The sequence below is a fragment of the Erinaceus europaeus genome, chromosome 10 (genome assembly GCF_950295315.1).
Source record: "Erinaceus europaeus chromosome 10, mEriEur2.1, whole genome shotgun sequence".
Lineage (NCBI taxonomy): Eukaryota > Metazoa > Chordata > Mammalia > Eulipotyphla > Erinaceidae > Erinaceus > Erinaceus europaeus.
The window spans coordinates 113,294,777-113,301,233 of record NC_080171.1 but is presented as its reverse complement, the minus strand read 5'-3'; the positions used below and the strand labels follow the sequence as shown (position 1 = coordinate 113,301,233).

The 6,457-nt window shown below is 40.8% G+C and overlaps 1 long non-coding RNA gene across 1 annotated transcript in view; it reads right to left on the bottom strand.

Annotated features, from left to right (window-relative positions):
* Positions 1-1,500: 1,500 nt before the first annotated feature.
* Positions 1,501-6,457, bottom strand: part of LOC132540940 (uncharacterized) — a 44,296-nt gene continuing 39,339 nt past the window's right edge. Inside the window, exon 3 of the long non-coding RNA XR_009552147.1 lies at positions 1,501-2,324. This is a non-coding gene — a long non-coding RNA (uncharacterized LOC132540940). The remainder of the gene's footprint in view (positions 2,325-6,457) is intronic.

Sequence of the window (6,457 nt, the reverse complement as noted above, 5' to 3'; positions counted from 1 at the left end):
TGGATTCCTGTCTGGTTTAATGCTAATTTGTTAATGCATTTCTTTCTTTCTTTCGTTCTTTCTCTCACTCTCTCTCTCTTTCCATCTTTCTTCCTCTCTTTCTCTTCTCCACTTGTGGAGCAGGTTATTTTTCTTTTCTTTTCTTTTCTTTTCTTTTCTTTTCTTTTCTTTTGTTGAGGGGCATTTTCTTAGCAATTAGATTCTCCCCTATATTAGCCCAAAACAACCCCAGCACACCTGCCCTGAGCTCCCCCAAGTGTGTACAGATTTGCCGCCCCACCCCCATGAGACTTCATTCTTCATACCTGCATCATAAGAGTGCCCAGTGGGACCCAGGCCAATTACCATCAGCCAGGATTTTGGGGGTAGGGCTGAGAAATCAACATGCTGTTTTTAAATTCCCCACGAGATTGCACTTTGCAGGCACAGCTGAGCTTTTCAGCCCTGGGGACTCAAACACAGCTAATTAGATGCCAATGCTAAACTGGGACTTCAGACAGCACATGAAAGATCCAAATGACCATGGCCCCTAGAAAAGGTCTCCAGAGCCCTCCCTGTTCCAGGTATCTTCATCTCTCTGTCTTTTGGTCAGTCTTTGTTCAGTACTTTCAACAACAGGCTGTATTGGAGGGAAGATAGATCAGCGCTTGTTTCCCCAACATTTAAAAGTTCATCACACATAAATCTCAACAAAGAATTGAGAGAGCATGATTTTTTTGGAATTTTAAATTTTATTGGGGAAAATTGAGAACATTCACATGTTAGGCCAAGAGAAAAAGAGAGAGAGGGAGAGAGAAAGAGACCCCTAGAGCTCTTACTCACATGTTGATGGAGCTCACCCAGGGCTGAGAGCCCTATGAAGAGGAAAAAAAAGAGACCAAGAGAAAGAGCAAAAAGTAACACACCCACATGGCGACCTAGGCAAAGAGGGAGTGGCCATGCCCACAGGCCGAGCTTATAACACCCAAGCCCTTTCCACCTTTCCAGGCCACACCTGTCACCACTCCCATTTGCTGGGCAACAGTTTCCTTCCCCCAGGCGCACAGGTGTGTCTGGGGAGTAAGTGTTCTAGCATGGTGCCGCAGTGTTTGTGTCCTCTTAGGTACTTCCTGTCCCTCAACAAGCTGCCATTAAATTCTGGTACCCATTACTTCCTCCCTTCCTCCCTTCCTCCCTTCCTCCCTTCCTCCCTTTCCTTTTTCCTTTCTCTCTCTCTTTCTCTCTTTTTTTTTTAAGTTTTTTAAAATTTTTTAATTTAATATTATCTTTATTTATTGGATAGAGACAGCCAGAAATCAAGAGGGAGGGGGGTGATAGAGAGGGAGAGAGAGACACCTGCAGCCCAGCTTCACCACTCATAAAGCTTTCCCCCTGTAGGGGGGGACTGGGCTCAAACCTGGGTCCCTGTGCACCACCACCCGGCCCTTTTTTCCTTTCTCTCTTTTCTTCTCTTCTTCCTTTCTCTTTCTTCTTTCCTTTCTCTCTCTCTCTCTCTCTCTCTCTTTCTTCCTACCTTTCTGTCTGTCTTCCTTCTTTACTTTCTTTTCTTTGTCCATTCCTGTCTTACTGATGTAGCAAGCATAGGCCCCAAGAGGTGAGTTGACACAAGTTAGTCAGTGTCCATGCTGGAATTGCTCTAGAGACTAGCTCCCAGAAATAACCAGGAGAAATCTGGGAAACAGTTGTTTTTTCCCTTAATTCTTGATATTAGTGCACCATGCTTTTCATCTACTATCATCTGAAGCCATTGTGATCTTGTTCAAGACCCATTTGTTTTATTTTTTTTTAGCTATTTTATTTAAATTTTTTATTTATAAAAAGGAAACATTGACTAAACCATAGGATAAGAGGGGTACAACTCCACACAGTTCCCACCACCAGAACTCCGTATTCCATCCCCTCCCCTGATAGCTTTCCTATTCTTTTTTTTCTCAAAATTTTATTTATTTATTAATGAGAAAGATAAGAGGAGAGAGAAAAAGAACTAGACTCTGGTACATGTGCTGCCAGGGATTGAACTCAGGACCTCATGCTTGAGAGTCCGATGCTTTATCCACTGCACCACCTCCTGGACCACAGCTTTCTTATTCTTTAACCTTCTGGGATTATGGACTCAAAGTCATTGTGGAATGCACAAGGTGGAAGGTCTGGCTTCTGTAATTGCTTCCCCGCTGAACATGGACATTGACTGGTCGATCCATATTCCCAGTCTGCCTCTCTCTTTCCCTAGTGGGGAAGGGCTCTGGGGAATCGGGGCTCCAGGACACATTGGTGGGGTTGTCTGTCCAAGGAAGTCTGGTCGGCATCATGCTAGCATGTGGAACCTGGTGGTTGAAAAGAGAGTTAACATACTATCAAGACCCATTTCTATATCATTGTAGGGTGATTTGGGGCATGAGGTTCTTAGGATTAGAATGTGGAGGGCACTCTCTGAAGAGGGTGGGGAAAAAAAAAACCCTCCCAGTTTAGGCACAGTCAGTCCTCACTTAACTCTGTTCACGAATGCTTGGAAATTGTGCCTGGTGATTGTGGCATCTTTACATCAGCAATAGACTGAGATAGCCTGTCATTTCACATTTATTTTACTTATAATCAAAAAAAGAAGGGAGACCACCATAAGCCAGAGCTGAGCAGTGTTCTGGTAAAAAAAAAAAAAAAAAAAAAGTATGGCGGTGGTAGGAATTCAGTAAAGCCTGTTCTTACATCTGGTCTTTCATTTGTTTTTAAATGAGGTTTATTTTATTTATTATAGGTGAGAGACAAAAGTTTCACATGCGACAGGAGAGAGAACAAATTCAGAATACAAGTCTGTGGAGTGCAGGGGACTGAACCAATAATCTCAGGTATGAACATGTGATGCTACTAGTTGAACCATTTCCCTGGTAATCCTGCATTCATTCTTTTTTTTTTTTTTACCTGCCCTGCATGCATTCATTCTTTAAGAGCTTGTTTATTTTCTCCCGAGAGACTCCTGTCTCCTCTCCATCCCTTTTAAAATTTGTTTGTTTGTTTATTGTTTTTTAGAGGGATTAATGGTAATTAAGGTGCCAAGAGTCATTCTCTGCTTGATAGAAGATAAGCCTTTGAAACAATGAAAGCCCTCGAGATAAGTTTCTATTTCCCCAAGTTTCTATTTCCTCGCAGGTAGGCTATTTACCAGAAATCAAGTGACACACCACATAGTTATAGTTAATAGACATAGTTTTGGCTATGTATGTTGCAAGGGACATTCCACCCTGATAACTGCTCCCCCTCCTCCTCCTCCTGCACTCCCCCTTCCCCAAAGCCTTATAATGCCTGTAAACACAATAAAATTTGGCAGCTTGATCAGAATCCTGTCTTGCTGTCATTCTTTGTGTCTCCTGTCCCTTTCATTCCAGGTCCCAGGGTTCCTAGCCCCTGTTCACGCCCCGCTGGCCAGGGCATTAAGGTTTCTTGCAGGTCTACCTCTTCCTCCTTCCTTGAAATATGTTTCATATATAATATTCAGCAGTCTTGGTTTTATTTAATGGAAGGAATACAGAAAACTATGACAACTCATCCATTATGAAACAGAACATTTGAATACCCACATAACTATATTTCAAAGAAACTAAATTCATCATTTTAAACTTTCCAAAAGGAAATATGTAAGGACAGATGGTTTCAATGTAGATTTATACCAAATGTTTAAAGAATTAACCCAATTATACAAAGTCTCTTCCAGAAAAGAGCAGAAGATAGCAAATCATCTTATAAAGTTAGTATTACCATAATATCAAAGGCAACCAACCAACAAATTAATTTAAAAAAACTACACACCAGGGAAAGTTGGGTGGTAGCACAGCAGGTTAAGCGCATGTGGCACAAAGTGCAAGGACCGGCTTAAGGATCCCAGTTCGAGCTCCCAGCTCCCCACCTGCAGGGGAGTCACTTCACAGATGGTGAAGCAGGTCTGCAGGTGTCTATCTTTCTCTCCCCCTCTCTGTTTTCCCCTCCTCTCTCCATTTCTCTCTGTCCTACCCAACATCATCAATAACAACAATAACTACAACAATAAAACTACAAGGGAAACAAAAAGGAATAAATAAATAAAGTTTAAAAAATATCCCTCGTGAAATTTAAAAATCCTTCATGACACACTAGTAAATAGGATTTATGTATGTATTTTAAAAAATATTCACCATGCTTTAGTAGAATATATTTCAGGGATACAATACTGGTTCAATATTTGAAAAGCAGTCAATATAATCTCTGTATCAACTGTTTACAGAGAGGAACTAACAAGAAAATGTCAGTGCAGAAAAGTCTTTTGATAAAATTCAACACATGCCAATGATAAAAACTCTTAGAAAAATAGGAACGGAAGCCAACTTTTTCAGCTCAGTAAATAAAATAGAACCCATTCTTTGCATGGGCTCCATTCCTGGCACTAAAACAACCCTACTCAAACAGAACCAGGAAGGTAGCTCAGTCCGTAGAGCACAAGACTTGTGTGTCTGAGGCCCTGAGTTTGATCTCCAGCCCTGCATTTGCTAGAGCAGGTCAGAATTCTGACTTCTTCCTCCTACAGGTAGTCCTCATTCAGTGACCAGGTTCTGTTCCTGAACCCTACTATGGAAGCAAACTTGCCAGTAAATAAGGAGACAGCCCTTACTGGGTTTGAGTCTGGCCTTAGCTACGCTGAAGGAAGCTTCACGGCTTTAGCCTCTTTCACTCTTCATCTCCCTCTCTGTCACTAAACAACAAGTAGATATGGGACCAGAGAGATAGTTTAACAAGTGCGACACATGACTTTTTAGGCTTGTGGCTCAGGTTTAAATGCTAGCACCACATGGGAGATGCTAATGGCCCTGAAGGAAGCTCCAGTGCTGTGGTGTATCAACGCCTCTTTGTTACTCTCTCTACATGAAATTAGTCATGCATAGCTTAAAAAAATGCAATGAGGGCTGGGTGGTGGTGTACCTGGTTGAACACAAATATTAGAGTGCTCAAGGACCCAAAGACCTGGGTTTGAGCCTCTGGTCTCCACCTGCAGGGGAAAGCTTTGCAAGTGGTGAAGCAGTTTTGCAGGTATCTCTCTCTGTCTCTCTCTCTCTCTCCTTTATCTCCCCCTTCCCTCTTGATTTCTGGCTATCTCTATTCAATAAACAAATAATAATAATAATATTTTTTAAAAAGCAATAAAATTTTTTAAAAACGCAAAACCTTAATAGAAAACAAAAACATGGTCTGGGAGGTGGCGCAGTGGATAAAGCTTTGAACTCTCAAGTAGGAGGTCCTGAGTTCAATCCCCAGCAATACTTGTATCAGAGTGTTGTCTGGTTCTTTCTCTTTCTCTCCTATCTTTCTCATTAATAAATAAAAAAAAAAATTTAAATCAATGTTTAAAAAAAAAAACCTAATGTTGTCCCCTTAAGATAGGAAAAATATATGTTTTCTCTCACTTCTTGTTCAGAATAATGTTGGAAGTTCTATGCAGTGCATAAAGCAAGACATGGAAATAATTACTAAAAATAAAAGTTCATTTTGTGTAAATAAAACAGCATATTACAAGACTCATGTACTGAAAAAAATACATCAAAGTTATAAAAGAAGTCAAAGATCCAAATAAATGGAGTCATGCCGTGATCATGGCCGAACTGGAAGCCCCGTCATGATAACAATGGCAGCTCTCCCTGAACTGATACGTGGGTTTAATGTAATTCCTATCAAAATCATAGAAGATGACTTACAGATATAGATAAACTAATTCTAAACTAATTTATAAAATAAAATTGAGATTTCTTTATTTAATGAAGAAACAGAAAGACCCATGCACATGTGTGACGGGAATCAAGCCTAGCACTTGAGGTTTGCAAAGCAAGAACTCTAGCCACTGAGACATCTCCTATTGCCACTCTAAACATTACATGAAAAAGCAAAGGATCTGGAATAAATCAATCAATGTGGATGAAATGCAAAGAGAGAAAATTAGTTGAGTGACCCGGGAGGTGTCACAGTGGATGAAGCATTCGATTCTCAAGCGTGAGGTCCTGTGCTCAATCCCCAGCAGCACACACACACACACATGTCTGGTTCTTTCTTTCCCTCTTCCTATCTTTCTCATTAATACATAAATAAGTTAAATAAATTTAAAAAAAAAAAAAAAGCAAGAGGGACCGAGTGGTGGCACACCTGGTGGAGCACACATGTTACTATGCGCAAGGATCTGGGTTCAAGCCCCTGCTCCCCACTTGCAAGAGGAAAGCTTCATGAGTGGTGAAGCCGGGCTGCAGGTGTCTCTCTGTCTCTTCCTCTCTAACTTCCTTCCTCTCTCAATTTCTGGCTGTGTCTATCCAATAATAAGTAAAGATAATACAAAATTAAATTAAGAAAAGAAGATGAATTGACTTAATTTCAAGTTTCATAGCTACAGCAATTACAACTGTGTGGTATTGGTCAAAGGAGAGCGTATGGATTAACAGAGCATAAGAGA